We start from the raw sequence: 17,872 nt of genomic DNA, 5'->3' as shown, positions 1-17,872 counted from the left end.
TTTATGTAGTCCCACTGAAGATCAAGCTACGAGTCTTAAATTGTAAGTATTCTTTTCTGTGTTGGTATCTTTAATATACCATCATCGTAGGGGGATGGGGGTATGCTAGTCCAGTCATTCCGAAATATTGCTCTTGATCGTTTTGTGGAAATAACGATAGCGATCAAACGCGTAAAGTTAGCAATTCGAAATTTTGCCCCGATAGAAGTATGCCAGACTATATCGGTTCAAATTTAATGTTCTGTTTAGCCTTCCAACATCCTTCCCTAGTATGGTCCAAATAGTGGCGCCTGGGAGCCGCAATTTTTGTCCGCTTTGGTTGAAATTTGGACGTAGAGTTCTGTTAGTTCTCTCGATACACTGATAGAAAAGTGACGGTACTTTTCCAATAACGCCAGGTATTGGTAATAAAAATCTTTGCCAATGAAGCGAACAAAATATTCATTGGCAAAGATTTTTAATACCATTTGGTATCAGTTCAATACCAGACAAAGGAGGGTTTTAAGAATTGACGGTGTCATATTTCATCGCACCAGAAGTGTTGTTGAGCTTGAGTGCGTAGAAACCTGTTCTAATACTCGAAAACGGTGAAAATGGAAATTGTACAAATTCTACATCAAAAACATGATAGTCTCTTGTGTGAAAAACGATGCTGTGTTGGTGTATTCATATGAAAACCACTTCTGTGAATCAACGGATATGGAATCAAATGCTGAATACAAAGAATTGAGGTTGGTCACGGTGTAAAATTACATTTTGTAATTATCAACATAAATAATCCAAATAAAATTGGATTAAAATTATTTTCAATGGTTTTTTGGTTAATAAGGGGGAAGAATCAATAACGGTTTCGCACTAAAACCAATAACGGTCTGGTGCTGAAACCAATAACAGATTGGTATTATAACCAATAGTTGTGCAATAAGCTAGTACCAAACGGTACTAATCATTGTATGTTCTTTATTTTTGTACCATACGGCGTTGCCTAGAAGTTTACATGTTTGTTTGATTCGGCAGAAATTAAGTACGTAAAGTACACTTGTGGCTTTTAACTAAGTTTATTTGTGTAGATTCGGCCCGGACTAATTTAAGACGTGTTTCTAATATATATATGTCAATTTTGTAAAAGAAAATTTTATTCTTTTTGGCAGATATATCCAATTATAAACCGATCTGAACAATATTAAGGTCGGATATCGTGAGGCTCAGAAAAACAAACTGTTTCAAATTTCAGCGAAATCGGGTATTAAATAAAGCTTTTATTGGCTTCAGACCCCTTATCGGCAGATCGGTCTATATGGCAGCTATATCTTAATATAGTCCGATCTAAACCATATTTAGGTCGGGTATGAGGAGGCTAAAAATAACTCACTGTTTTAAATTTTAGCGAAATCGGATAAAAAATAAAGCTTTTATGGCCTTCAAACCATTTATCGGAAGATCGGTCTATATGGCAACTTTATCTAAATATAGTCCGATCTGAACCATTTTTGGGTCAGATGACGGGAGGCTTAAGATAACCCACTGTTTTAAATTTCAGCGATATCGGGTAATAAATAAAGCTTTTATGGCCTTCAGACCCTTTATCGTGAGATCGGTCTACATGACAGCTATATCTAGATATAGTCTGATCTGAACCATATTAACGGCAGATGTCGGGAGACTTAAAATAATCCACTGTTTTAAATATCAGAGAAATCGAGTAATAAATAAAGCTTTTATGGGCTTCAGACCCTTTATCGGGAGATAGGTCTATATGACACCTATATCTAAATATGGACCGATCTAATCCATATTTAGGTCAGATGTCGGGAGGCTTAAAATAACCCACTGTTGCAAATTTCAGCGAAATCAGGTAAAAAATAAAGCTTTTATGGTCTTCAGACCCTTTACCCAGCTATATCTAAATATAGTTCGATCTGAATCATATTTGGGTCCTATGTTGGGAGGCCTAAAACTACTTACCATTTCAAATTTCAGGGAATTCGGATAAAAAAGAAAGCTTTTATGAGCTTTAGATCCTTTATCGGAAAATCGGTCTATATGGCAGCTATATCCAAATATGATCCGATTTGCCCCGTTCAAGAATTTTCAGCTCAATATCTCAATTTTTGAAGGCTGTAGAGTGATTATAACAGTCGGACGGACAGACGGATAGACGGACAGACACATGTACATCGTTCAATCGTCTTAGAATTTTAACGATGATCCGAAATATATATATGATATTTATATATGATATTAAAAATATGATATTTCGATGTGTTGCAAACGGAATGACTAAATGAATATACCCCCTATCCTACGGTGGCGGGTATAAAAATAAATAAAATACTATCTTTAAATTTAATTTCCTATAAACCAACGGACACGGCCATCAATTTCAAATTTCGATCGCTGATTGATACTTAGTTTACTACAAGGATTAGTGTTCAATTATTATGTTTTTGGAAAATTCGCTTTTTAAACTTGGCTTCTTAAGGTGGGTATAAATTTCGTGCACCAGTGAAATTTTTCACAAAACTTTGTTTTACCAATTGTAGAAGTTCAGTGAAGTCTACTCTCATTTCGGGATTTGACATCAAAAAAGCGTTATTTACAAGCAAAATACTATTTGGCAACCCTATTTGAAAAATGTTTCGTGCACACTTCCGTGTCAAATTTCCAATCAGTGAAGAACCGCTAATGAAAATGTTTTCACAAATTTTTTTCACTATTTCTTTTATTTGATGTTTCACTGTGAAATCAGAAATTAATACCCACCTTTAACCTAAGAATACTAAACATTTAAAGAAGCTCCTATTTCTAAGGCTATTTTGCGTCTTCAACTAAGGTACACTGTTATCTTGTCCCAAAGATAATTTCCTAACTTCTAACAATTTTTTGACCTTCATTTTAGATTTTTGTTTTTAATAACAAGAGGCCACCTTAGCGCAGAGGTTAGCATGTCCGCCAATGACGCTGAACGCCTGGGTTCGAATCCTGGAGAGAGCATCAGAAAATTTTTCAGCGGTGGTTATTCCCTCCTAATGGTGGTGATATTTGTAAGGTACTATGCAATGTAAAAACTTCTCCCCAAAGAGGTGTCGCTCTGCGGCACGGCGTTCGGACTCGGCTATGAAAAGAAGGTCCCTTATCATTGAGCTTAAAATTAAATCGGACCACCCTCAATGATTTGTGAGAAGTTTGCCCCAGTTCCTTAATGGAATGTTAATGGGCAAATTTGCAATAAAAAGACGCAAAGTTAAAGATCTATTTCAAATCTTTCCTTAAAAAATTTATCATCTTTAGACAAAGTTTGTTTATGTTTGGATTGAATCTTTAAAATTTGTATAAAAAAGTTTTCAGTGTAAGAAAAAAATAACTTACTAAACGCAATCCATGGTGCATTGGTTTTCATGAATTTAATTTGGTTTCCATTTCAAAAATATAAATCACTCTTTATATAAATCACTATATGAACTTGAAAGAAGACATTGACATTTTTTGTTGAAATGATATTGGAAAATATTTTCGAAAATAAGCAACTTTCTCCTTTTAAGTAACCTTGAATTTGGCAAAGCATCGTTTTAATTTAATTATTTGTCGTCAGAAACAAGAAATAGGAACCAAGTACAATAGTTTATTACTTGGAGGTTTTCGCCTATTCCTTTTTACTATAACTCAAGCGGAAGTCTTAGTTGATGTAAAAAAACAAAAATAAACTCAATTAAGTTCTTATATCTTATACTTCAGTTAAATTGCACATCCGTTAAACGCAATAACTGAGATGAATTCTTTTAACAACGATTTCTTGAATATTAGGTGCGTTTTGTTTATTACTTCCTAACGGTGTGAGACAAAATTAAACTGAATAAAATATGAAAACAGAGGCCGATAGAAAAGAAGCTCATCTGTGTTTGAATGTTAAGGTAATGAAAAAACCTTAAAAGAAGATTTAGGGAGAAATATCCCATTTCGGAAATACTCCATTCAATTCTCCCAAAATTCTTTACTTTAGCAAGATACCCTGTAAACACTGTCATTACTAAATAACCTGGTTGATATGCAAACGCTAAAATTTGTATACTACTTATTTTTAAGGGAGACATGAATTAATCATTGAATTACTTTTACATGGCGATATTCTAGGAAGTAAGTATTTATTTGCACTTTACCGGTGGCCATTGGTGTAACTAGTCATTTTCTCTAATGTGGGGCTTCAACTCGACCAAAAAAAATTTTTTTTGATTCGAAATTTTACAATGTTATATAATTTACTAGACGAACCGGGCCCACTCCACTGCGCCTTCTTTAACACTCTAATATCTTTTGGAGGGTGTTTTGGGGCTAGGGCGGCCACCGGCACTTTGCACTGAAAATATATATCAAATACGCTCTTTATTCCCAACGGAAATGAAGCACAGTTACGGGGGTGGTTTAGGGCATACCCCAAAACACTTGGCTCCACAATTGGATATCAAATTAGTTTTCTACTCTCAAATACCTTTTATTTGAGTCCCAAATTGTCAAATAATCCATTTAATGTATTTTTAGGAGGAAAAGCGCCACCTAGACTTGAATGCAAATTTTAATGTCATATTCGTAATCTACTCCCTAATACCTTTCATTTGAGTCCCATATAGCTATGGTCGGCTAATATGCCCATTTGGGGGTGGGCGACCTCCTATTACTTGGACCCAATGTTTTATGCCATATTTGTAATCAACTGCCTAATACTTTTCATTTGAATCCCATATTGACATGAACTTCGAATATATATGTTAAGAGGAGTTTTGGGGTTGGGGGGCCCCGCTGGGTACTTGGACCCAAATTGTAATACCATATTCGTTTTCTGGTCTCCTATAACTTCCATTTGATACCCTTATTGTGCCCATCGGACCACTTTCGGTTATGGGTGGCGTTTTCGGGGGAGGGTCCGCCCCCACTCGATAACTCAAAATTATATCACCTATGTTTCCTTCCAGACAAACGTACACAATCTATGCAAATTTTAAGAAAATCAGTTCAGCCAAGTATCATATAGTCATAATGGATATAATGGCGTTTTTCAGGGGTGGCGTGACCCCCTATACTTCGATTTGATTTTGTATGCCAGATTCGAAATCTACTCCCGAATAACATTCCCTCATACCTTTGAGCGCCACATTGAAATGAACGTCCAATATATCTGTTTGGGGGAGTTTTGTGGTTGGGAAGGTTCGATGGGTACTTAGACTCAAATTTTAATGCCATATTCGTTTTCTACTCTCCAATACCTTTCATTTGATACCTATATTGTCCCGATCGGTCCACTTTTGATTTAGGGTTGTGTTTTTGGCATAAGGGGGAGGGTCCGTCCCCCTTCCGTTACCGAAAAATTATATAGCCTATGTTTCCTTCCAGACCAACCTACACAATGTGCGAAAATTTCGAGAAAATCGGTTCTGCCGTTTTTCAGTCTATATGGAACAAATACATCAAGTCCCATATATCCGTGATTGGCTAATGAGCCCAATTTGGGCGCTTTTGTGGAGGTGGGGTGACCCTCTAAAATTCGACATCCACTTTTGATTTTGGGTGGTGTTTTTGTGGTAACGGTGGAGGGTCCGACCCCTTCCGTTATCAATAAATTATAGATCCAATTCGTACTTCCTGACCATATTCGTAATCTACACCCAAATACCTTTCATTTGAGTCCCATTTCGTCATTATCGTCCAATAAACCTATTTTGGGGGGTTTTTGGGGTCGGGGCGGCCTCCCAATTTTTAATATGGAATTTGTACTCTACTCTTGAATACCTTTAATTTAAGTCCCATATTGTGTCAATCGGTCTACTTTTATTTTTGGCTGGTACTTTTGGGGTAAGGGGGAGGGTCCGCCACCAATGCAATACCAAAAATGTATATAGCCTATTGCTCCTTCCAGACCACTCCCCACAATCTGTGAAAATTTCAAAGAAATAAGTTTAGCCGTTTTTTAGTCTATACGGAACAAACAAATTTACAAACCCACAAACAAACATACAAACAAACATACAAACACAAATTCATAATTATATATATTGTATATAGATTTACTTTGAATTAACAAAAAATCTGTAACTTCTCTTTTGATTCGTTCCACCATTAGATGGAGAATCGTTATTTTGGAATAAATAAATTAGTATTTTAATATAAATGAAATGAAAAGATTGGGTATGATGACTGCTTAAAACGAAGATTAACAATAATCACTCAATATTTGTTGTTAAGTTAAAACCCGACTAATTTTCAATATCATTAACTATTCAAACATTTTGAAAAACTCATGATTGCAAACACGTAAACGTTAGTTTTATGCATGTTCAAATATTCAATTCATTGATGGAAGTCATTTGTCAATTGACCCGATCACCTCTATGCAGATAAATTAACTGTTACTTGATCAACTCCTTATACAATGATGTTTTTTTTTGCTCTTCTTTCGCTCCTCTTTTTCGTTATGGTGTTTCCGCAATGCGTGTCGTTAATGATTAAAACGAATTATGTATTATGCAGATTTTTTTACATTTTAGCAAACGTTTAAAATGGAATATGTATGAGAGGCAACAAACAGCAAATAAAATAAGAGTAGAAGTCGAAGTTGGAATTACTTTTTATTGGCAATTTATAATTTTGGTTTAATTTTTATTTTATAAAATACTAGCTGAAATGGGCCCGCTCCACTGCGCATTGTTTTACTTTATATGGAACAAAATTATCCTTTGAATATTTATTTTCGACAATTAAAGAGCTTTTGGTGAAATACCATGCTACGAAAATAATATATGTATATAGTAAAAGTATAACAATATAAATGTCTTTATCTGAATCCCCTATGATCTTTATTGATCTATGAATTCGCTCGGAGGGTTTAGGGTCATTACAATTTGGTTGTTAGTTATACTCCATTATTAAAAGTCTTTATTTCGATATTGTAATGATGTCTGATTTAGGGGTGTTTTCGGAGGTGAAGTGGTCCCTTAAACACTTGGCTCTGAAAAATTATCAGCATCGTGCCCCTCTCTCAAATACCATTTATTTAAACCCCATATTGCCAATGGTTTAAGGGGAGTTTATGGGATGAGGCGTCCTCAAACATTTGGCCCCAAAATTTGTACTCTTTGGGGGGTGTTTTGTGGAAAGGGGCGGTTCCCCAAATACATGGTCCCACATTTTATTATGGATATCAGATTTGTATTCTATTCCCAAATACCTTTATTTGAGCCCCATATTGCGATGGATATCAGATTCGTATTCTATTCCCAAATACCTTTATTTGAGCCCCATATTGCGATGGTCAGTAAATAATTGTTGTTTGTGGGATGTTTTAGGAAAGGGGTAGACCCCCAGAAAATTGGTCCCTATAGAGGGTATCAAATTCGTACACTTCTCCCCAATACCTTTCATTTGATCCCCACATTGACGTGGTTGGTAAATATGCCCGATTTAGGGGTGTTTTGGGGAGTGGTGTGGTCTGCCAAACACTTAGCCCTGAAAATATATCAGCATCGTGCATTACTCTCAAATATCATTTATTTGAACCCTATATTGCCATTGTCCTTAAAATTTGATATCAAATTCGTTTTCTAATCTCAAATACCTTTCATTTAAATCCCTTATTGCAAAAGTCAGCTAATATGTCCGGTTTGGGGTATGGGGCCTTAAAACTATTATTGTAATATCGAGATCCACTCCCTTTAAGACCCAAAATTGTCATGGTGAGCAAATACGTCCTCTTTGGGCGATGTTATGAGGGTTGGGACGTCTCCTAGGCAGTTGGTCCCGAATGTTGATATCAGATTCGTAGTTTACTCCCAAATACCTTTCATTTGAGCCCCATATTTCCAGAGACGGCAAATATGACCGGTTTCGGGGGATGGGGCGGCCCGCTCATGGACTTGGCATGAAAATATATATCAGATTCGTGTTCTACTCCAAAAAATACTTCTTATACAGCCCCATATTGGAATGGTCAGCAAATACGTCCTATATGGGTGGTGCTATGGTGGTGGGGTGCTTACACACCGAATATTGATATGAGATTCGTGCTTTACTCCCAAAGATCTTTCATTTGAGTCCCATATTGCCAAGGTCGGTAAATTTGTCCTCTTTGGGGTTATTTTTGGGAGGGGCGGCCCCCCATATACTTGGTCCCTCTTTTGGATATCAGATTCGTATTCTGCACTTAAATAACATTTATTTGAACTCCATATTGCCATGATCAGTAAATAAGTCCTGTTTGGCGGTGTTTTGGGGAAGGGGTGCACCCACAGAAACTTGAGCCCACATTTGGATACCAAATTCGTATTATACTCGCAAATAACTCTCATTTGAGTCCCATATTGCCAAGGTCGGTTAATATGTCCATTTTAGGGGTTTTTGGGGGTTGAGGTGGTCCCCGAAACACATAGTGCGATGATTGGATGTCAAATACGTTTTCTGATCTTCAATGCCTTTTATTTGAGTCCCATATTGTCATGATTGGTCTATATATATATATATATTGGGTTGCGCAAAAAGTAGTTGCAGATTTTTCATAAAGTCGGCGTTGACAAATTTTTTCACAGCTTGTGGCTCTGTAATTGCATTCTTTCTTCTGTCAGTTATCAGCTGTTACTTTTAGCTTGCTTTAGAAAAAAAGTGTAAAAAAAGTATATTTGATTAAATTTCATTCTAAGTTTTATTGAAATGCATTTACTTTCTTTTAAAAAATCCGCAATTACTTTTTGGGCAACCCAATATATTTGGTAGGTTTTGGGGGTGGGGCTGCCCCGCTAGATACTGCAGCCGAAATTTGGATACCAAATTTGTATACCCTCCACCATAGGATGGGTGTATACTAATGTCGTCATTCTGTAACTCCTCGAAATATTCGTCTCAGACCCCATAAAGAATATATATTCTTGATCTTCATGACATTTGATGTCGATCTAGCCATGTCCGTCCGTCTGTCTGTCGAAAGCACGCTAACTTTGGGTGAAGCTAGGCGCATGAAATTTTGCACAAATCTTCTTATAGGTGTAGGTCGGTTGGGATTGTAAATGGACCATATCAGTCTATGTTTTGATATAGCTGCCATATAAACCTATCTTGAATCTTGACTTTTAGAGCCACTACAAGGCGCAATTTTTATACGATTTAGCTGAAATTTTGCCTAAGGTGTTTTTTATGATTTCTATCAACTGTTCTAAGTATGGTTTAAATCGGTCTGTAACCTGATATAGATGCCATATACACCGATCTGGGGTCTTGACGTCTTAAGAATCTAGAGGGCGCAATGTTACGTGTTTCGTAAAGACTTCCAACAACTGTGCCAAGTATGGTTAAAATAGGTTTATAACCTGATATAGCTGCTATATAAAGCGATCTTGAATGTTGACTTCTTGAGCCACTAGAGGACGAAATTCTTATCCGATTTGGTTGAAATCTTACAAGAGGTGTTTTGTTATAACTTGAGGTGTTTTATTATAACATAACTTGATATAGCTCCAATAGCATAGCAATTCTTTTCTCCTACCCTTCCCTTCTTTTGGTTGCCTAAAAAGAGACACTGGGAAAAGAACTTGACAAATGCTATCCATGATGGAGGGTATATAAGATTCGGCCCAGCCGAACTTAGCACGCTTTTACATGTTATTTTAAGGTTACTATAAGAGAGCACACAAAATTTCGCTTAAATTGCTTAAATCGGACCACCCATCACAGAGATCTGGCGTTTCTGAAAATTAGGATAAGGGAAATATCAAGAAAATCGGTTCAGCCGTTTTTGAGTTTATAAGGAACACACAAACAAACAAACGAACACAAATTGATTTTTATATATAAGAAGAAGATATCCATAACAATGGGCTGTAACAAATCGGGTATGGATTGTCTCAACGAGAGAAAATAATACATTCGGAAGCCTTGTTTAGATCATTACATTAAAAATATGTATATAAATGAAAATTATATGTTTCTACCGATAAATTGGCGTAAATAATAAATCGGAGTATATCCCTATAATTCTATTCATATATCATCCGACTTAATTTTCTTCACACCGATTTTTGTACAATTTTAATTGGCAACTTAAATTCAATTTTACTCCGAATTCCTTCGGTATATTGCTATTGTAAATATAACCACAAGAAACAATTCTTTTAAATTAAAATATGAATTATTTTACTCAAATAATGATATGCTTATCAAAAAAGTAATAATTGCTAAAAAATCAAGAAAAAAACTAGTTTCTTACATAATTCGTGCCAATAAACAATAAAAAACCAACAACAACCCAACACAACTATCATAATAAATGAATTTTATTGACATGCTTAAACTTCAGAGGTGAATTGCATAAATTATTTATGTTGCCCCGTCTTTAAGAAATCGTATTTTTTTGGATGCTGAATTTTAAACTCTGCATGAATTGACCATTGAAATTGAAAGCATTTTTTTACTCATGCAGTCTCAATGGCGGGATAAATATTTTATAGAAAATGTATATTTGATGCATTTAAAATGCTACTGTGGATATATCAGGGAAACTGACTAAATCCAAGTTGAAATTTTTAGACGAGTGTTTGAAGATTTTTTTTCAGTAAAATACTTTAACAATGATTAAACTCTACTTTATATGGCTCTCGTTGCTGGCCTTCTGGTACATATTTCTTAAAAAAAAACCTTTTTAATACATTTTTGATTGTAAGCCCAACTATTGATTTAATGTAATATATATTTTTATGTGTCTTTTTCATAGAATTATCAATATTCGTTTTGGTGACACCTTACTTACACGGCAAAAATTAGAAACATGGTTCAATTAAGAAATTTGTACATTCAATTAAAAAATTCGCCGAAATGGGACCTATAAATGAATTTGTATCATTGTTTTATGTGTCTTTTTCATAGAATTATCAATATTCGTTTTGGTGACACTTTACTTACACGGCAAAAATTAAAAACATGGTTCAATTAAGAAATTTGTACATTCAATTAAAAAATTCGCCGAAATCGGACCTATAAATGAATTTGTATCATTGATTAACAATTTTCTAATTTGGATTTATGACAAGTTCAAAAATCCAATTAAAGTGTTTATTAACTCAATAAACCAATTTATTTAAAAGTTGTCCCTTCTCTCAAATAACATTTTTACCAATTTGATACAAGGAAATAATTGATATATTTTGCATTAATAAACAATTTTTATTTGGTTGGAATAAATTGCAGATACAAGTAATATATTGTTTTAAAATATTTATTTTTTAATTTATATTTTCTAAAAGAAAGAATAAAAAGTTGTCTTTCCATTGTGAGCCTCTCTTCACTATTGGAAATGTATCAAGTTATAGTCCGACTCGGACCATAAATGAATTGAATGCTGAACATTGTAGAAGTCATTGTGTAATATTTCTATCCATTCGCATAATAATTGCGCCTTGTAGGGGGTCAAGAAGCAAAATCGGGAGGTCGGTTTATATGGTAGCTGCATAAAGCTATAGATCGATTCTGACTATATTGAACACGTATGTTGTTGGTCATGGGAGAAGCAGTTGTACAAAAGTTCTGCCTAATCGGATGAAAATCGCGCCCTCTAGAGGCTCAAGAAGTCAAGAACCCAGATCGGTTTATATGGCAGCTATATCAGGTTATGTACTGATTTGCGCCATACTTAGCATGGTTATTGGAAGTCATAACAAAACACCTCATGCAAAATTTCAACCAATTCGGATGAGAATTGCGCCCTCTAGCCGCTCAAGAAATCAAGATCCCAGATCGGTTTATATGGCAGATATACGATGTTATGAATCGATTTGAACCATACTTAGCATGGTTGTTGGAAGTGATACCAAAACACCACGTGCAAAATTGCAGCCAAATCAGACGAGAATTACGCCCCATAGAGGCTCAAGAAATCAACACCCATGATCGGTTTATATGGCAGCTATATCAAAACATAGACCGATTTGGCTCATTTACAATCCCAACCAACCTACACTAATAAGAAGTATTTGTGAAAAATTTCAAGCTCCTAGCTTTACTCCTTCGAAAGTTAGCGTGCTTTCAACAGACAGGCGGACGGATATGGCTAAATCGACTTAAAATGTCATGACGATCAAGAATATATATAATTTATGGGGTCTGAGACGCATATTTCGAGGTGTTTCAAACAGAATGATGGAATTAGTATACCTCCATCCTATGGTGGAGGGTATACAAATATTTATAAATACCACGTCTAACTTCTTCCATGTCCTTAAATTTCTTTCGTTTGAGGACCAAGAATTTACGATAAATAAATGTTATTATATTGGACTTATACCATTTAGACATTATACCGAGTAAATGTGTCCCTATGTAAAAGTATAAATTGGAATGCAATGATAAAGATTCGGTTAAAATTGCGTCAGAAATCAACAAAATGTTCGGCATGCCATTTTTTTGCATAAATCTGAAATTTTCAATCATAATCATGATTACAATTTAAAAATTTTCAGTTAAAAAGTTAATTGAATCAATAGTATTTTTAATTGAATCCAAAAAGTTTGAGTTACAAATTGGTGTTAGACCCTATACCCCTTTTTTTATAATACATGCAATGTAGCCTGGAAGCAGGAAGGTCCATTGTCCCACATTTCGGTAAATTTATAGCAATCCCATGGCAGCCAAACCAGATTTCAAAAAAATTCAATCATTTGAAATGTCAATAATTTCAATAATTTTTTTAACTGAATATAACACTTTTTTTTTGAAGTTTTTTCAATTACTTCTTCACAAACGGTGATTGTTTTTATAATTTTCATGATTGAAGTATTTTCAACTAAAAAATTAATTGTATTCATTAATTTCGTGATTGAAACCAATTTTTATTTCTTTCTGTGTAGTGTTTTGTTACAACTTTGAACAATCGTGCCCAGTATGGTCTGAATTGGTCTATAACCTTATATAGGTCCCATATAAACCGATATCCCGATTTGACATCCTGAGCCTCTAAAAGCCGCAATTGTTAATTGGTTGGGGTGGAATTTTGCTTCAGTGTTTCGTTACGACTTCCAACAATCGTACCATGTATGGTCTAAATTATTTAAATGTTTGCAGAAATTTTTAGCAGAATCCATGGTGGTGGATTCCCAAAATTCGTCCCGGCTGAACTTAACACGTTTTTACTTGACCTATTTAAACCGTACTGGGCATAGTAGTTGGAAGTCAAAACAAAACACTTTACGCAAAATTTCGACCAAATCGGATAAGAATTGCTCCCTTTAGAGGTTCAAGAATTAAAAATCCTAGATCGGTTAGTATGGGGGCTATCTCTAAATACGGACCGATATGGCACATTTATAATCCCAACTGACTTACACTTCCAGGAAGTAATACTACTAATTTAGCGTGGAAAGCACGCTAAATTACTAAATACTTTGTAATTTAGCGTGCTTTCCACTAACGGACAGACGGACAGTCATGGCTTGATCAACTTAAAATGTCATGGCGATCAAGAGTATGAATACTTTATGGGGTCTTGGACCAATATATCGATGTGTTGCAAACGAAATGATGAGGTTAGTATACCCCCATTCTAGGTGGAGAGTATAAAAAGAGACGAATAATCTTCAGCAAAGCTGAAAATATACGTATACTCCAAATTAAGGTAGTAACTGAAAAGTCATATTTCATACATATTGGAGGCCAGTGTAGTAATTGTATATTAAATAACATTACTGATGCTGATTGTGCAAAATTCACATGCGTCTTGTCAGCTTATAACAAGTTTTGTACTTTGGTCGACAAAACCTTTATGCAGACTGTTGTTTCAAAAACGTTTCTTGCTTTGCAAAGTATAACTGGGCGCCCCCAAACAATACCATTATTTTGTTTTTGCGAGATTTATGTTATAATTTTTGTTAAAGCGAAATGGAATTGTGTTATGTGGTCATATGCAATAAGCCATCTCTAGTACAAATGAGTACAAATAAACCGCATAGAATTGTTGCAAAGGGATCAGATCAATCACGGTGATTCTTCTTTTCTTTTAGGTATTACACACAAATTCACCAAGTTATATCAATCATACATTGTACCACAGTATCGTTGTAGGGTAAAATATGAAAGAACCTTATGTCCTAGTAGAGCCCCAAACTCTTCATTTGATGAATGTTTAAAAAAAATCTGTTCAGTTGCTCTTGACTATAAACAGAATTAAAACCTTCAAGCAAGCTTATGATAACTCTCGCCAGACTATCTGTAATATACAATGAATATAGCTTTAGCCATTTTGGCGCCTATACATTTAAAACAAATAAAACACAAGAGCTTTATTATACCCACCACCGAAGGATGGGGGTGTAATCATTTTGTCATTCCGTTTGCAACACATCGAAATATCCATTTCCGACCCTATGAAGTATATATATTCTTGATCGTCGTAATAATCTTAGACGATCAAGCCATGTCCGTCCGTACGTCTGTCTGCTGAAATCACGCTACAGTCTTTCAAAATAGAGATATTGAGCTGAAATTTTGCACAGATTCTTTCTTTGTCCATAGGCAGGTTAAGTTCGAAAATGGGCTATATCGGACTATATCTTGATATAGCTCCCATATAGACCGATCCGCCAATTTAAGATCTTAGGCTCATTAAGGCCACATTTATTATCCGATTTTGCTGAAATTTGGGACAGAGAGTTGTATTAGATCACTCGACATTATTCTTCAATGTGACCCAGATTTGCATATAGCTGCCATATAGACCGATGTCTAGATTTAAGGTTTTGGGCACATAAAAGGCGCATTTATTGTCTGATGTCATCGAAATTTAGGGCAGTGAGTTATGTTGGATGCCATCGTTGCGCAGAGGTTAGCATGTCCGCCTATGACGCTGAACGCCTGGGTTCGAATCCTGGTGAGACCATAAGAAACATTTTTCAGCAGTGATTTTTCCCCTCCTAATGCTGGCAACATTTGCGAGGTACTATGCCATGTAAAACTTCTCTCCCAAGAGGTGTCGCACTGCGGCACCCCGTTCGGATTCGGCTATAAAACCGAGGCTGCTTATCATTGAGCTTAAACATGAATCGGATTGCACTCATTGATATGTGAGAAGTTTTCCCCTGTTCCTTAGTGGAATGTTCATGGGCAAAATTTGCAAATTTGCATTTGAATTGCATCTTTCTGCAATTTGGCCCAGATCGGTGCAGATTTGGATATAGCTCTCTAGATTTAAGGTTTTGGGCCCATAAAAGGCGCATTTATTGTCCGATGTCGCCGAAATTTGGAACAGTGAGTTGTGTTAGGCTCCTCGACATCTTTCTGCAATTTGGCTCAGATCGGATCAGATTTGGATATAAAGGGTGATTTTTTTGAGGTTAGGATTTTCATGCATTAGTATTGGACAGATCACGTGGGATTTCAGACATGGTGTCAAAGAGAAAGATGCTCAGTATGCTTTGACATTTCATCATGAATAGACTTACTAACGAGCAACGCTTGCAAATCATTGAATTTTATTACCAAAATCAGTGTTCGGTTCGAAATGTGTTCAAATTTTGACAAATTTTGTTCAGCGATGAGGCTCATTTCTGGTTGAATGGCTACGTAAATAAGCAAAATTGCCGCATTTGGAGTGAAGAGCAACCAGAAGCCGTTCAAGAACTGCCCATGCATCCCGAAAAATGCACTGTTTGGTGTGGTTTGTACGCTGGTGGAATCATTGGACCGTATTTTTTCAAAGATGCTGTTGGACGCAACGTTACGGTGAATGAACACATTTCGAACCGAACACTGATTTTGGTAATAAAATTTAATGATTTGCAAGCGTTGCTCGTTAGTAAGTCTATTCATGATGAAATGTCAAAGCATACTGAGCATCTTTCTCTTTGACACCATGTCTGAAATCCCACGTGATCTGTCAAATACTAATGCATGAAAATCCTAACCTCAAAAAAATCACCCTTTAGCTGCCATATAGACCGATCTCTAGATTTACGGTTTTGGGCCCATAAAAGGCGCATTTATTGTCCGATGTCGCCGAAATTTGGAACAGTGAGTTGTGTTAGGCTCCTCGACATCTTTCTGCAATTTGGCTCAGATCGGATCAGATTTGGATATAGCTTCCATATAGACCGATCTCTAGATTTAAGGTCATGGACCCATAAAAGGAGCATTTTTCATTCGGTTTCGCCGAAATTTGACACATTGACTTATGTTAGGCTTTTCGACATGCTACCAAAATATATAGCTACCAAAAATACCAACACTTTAATCCACAAAATTGAACAATAACTTGTAAAATGTTCGTGCCGAATTTAGTGCAAATCGGACCATATTTCGATACATGTATTTTTCACCGGATTATGATTTAAGGGTGTTTACTATATACCCGAGGTTGTGGATTCGGCATGTATTTTTCACCGGATTATGACTTAAGGTGATTTACATATATACCCTAGGTGGTGGGTATCCAAAGGTTGGCCCGGCCGAACTTAACGCCTTATTAAGTTGCCAGCCATACCTCACAAAAGTCGCCAGCGTTAAGAGGGGATAACCCCCACTGAAAATTGTTCTTATGTTCTCATCAGGGTTCAAACCCAGGCGTTCAGCGTAAAAGACGGACATGATAACCTCTGCGCTACGGTAGCCTCCGTTGACCATTTTGGGCCATTTACAATACTAATAAGAAGTATTGGCACATAATTAGCGTTCTTTTGACAGACATAGGGACGGGCATGCTTCAATCGAATTAGAAAGTCATATGCAGGTTCTCAGATCAATATTTCGATGATTTACAGGCCTAAGTTCGTAGGCTATGAAAATATCCTCATACTACCTAATATTCAAGGGATATACAAAAGTTTAAAACAATCTTATTTTTCTAGTTGTATGAATATTAAAGAGTCTATTAAACGAATTCATTGTATGCAAAATTGACAAGATAAACCACTTAGCTGCCAACTTAAATATAGAATATACATATTTTTTAATATATTCGATGAAAATCTACAACATTCTTAAGAAAAAATGTCTTGTCATTCTTTAAATTACATATTCAAGAAATGACAACGATGGCTACCACTATGATTACCATTGGTAGGTAGTAACAGTAACACCGATATTAAATGGGGAAACACCTCGTTTTAGCTTCCGCTGCTTCTATGACACATTTTTGGTTTCAAATAGGCGATTTGCATTTACTTCCATGCCGGCAAAAAATAAAATAGAAAAACTTGATACACATTCGAACCTATCTTGCTAAACAGTTGGCATTGAAATTACTCTGGACCTTGTGATCTTGACACACGAGTTGCGTGGTAGGTTTGGGATATTTTTAGTTCAAACTTGAACGTGGCCACCTAAGCAATCGCAGTTGTATCGCAACTAATTCTCGATTTGTTTGAAACATAGTCTGTCTAATTTAAATTGTGCCTACTGCAAACAAACTATGTCAAACATGCTCAATGTTAAAATTAGCCCTTCCCTTCAATAATTGAAACACATTAGTTTGATGAGTTAACTAAAGTGTTATATTATGCATTAAAATGATTCTCAATCAGATATTGAGATAAAGTAATTTTTATACTGTGTGTTGTCTAATTGGCTAGTAACACTCAAAAACTAAGAATAAATCTATGTCTGACAGTAATCTGATCGAGTGAACACAATTTAATAATACGATTAGTTATCAAGTTCAAAATTTTTGCAAAATTTGGTGGGGTTAATGATGAGATTTTTGAAATTGAAAGTAATTAAAAGAAATGCATTACAACAGTTTCAACATTAAAAAAAAATAAAAATACCGTCGATGGGATTCACACGGGAAATCTTGAAACTACAAGATTTACTTACGTACAATGTGGATTCTCTAGCATACAACAAGAAACAATTATAAGCT

At 35.6% G+C, this 17,872-nt stretch overlaps 1 protein-coding gene across 1 annotated transcript in view; it reads left to right on the top strand.

The window, feature by feature from the left end:
- LOC106081866 (acyl-CoA Delta-9 desaturase) overlaps positions 1 to 17,872 on the top strand; it is a 55,898-nt gene continuing 38,026 nt past the window's right edge. Inside the window, exon 1 of the mRNA XM_059362827.1 lies at positions 1 to 42. The gene's annotated coding sequence lies outside the window, so the exon portion shown is untranslated. The remainder of the gene's footprint in view (positions 43 to 17,872) is intronic.

The sequence above is a fragment of the Stomoxys calcitrans genome, chromosome 2 (genome assembly GCF_963082655.1).
Source record: "Stomoxys calcitrans chromosome 2, idStoCalc2.1, whole genome shotgun sequence".
In the NCBI taxonomy this organism is placed as follows: Eukaryota; Metazoa; Arthropoda; class Insecta; order Diptera; family Muscidae; genus Stomoxys; species Stomoxys calcitrans.
The sequence above is the reverse complement of the archived record's forward strand: the minus strand, read 5'-3'. Positions and strand labels throughout refer to the sequence as shown.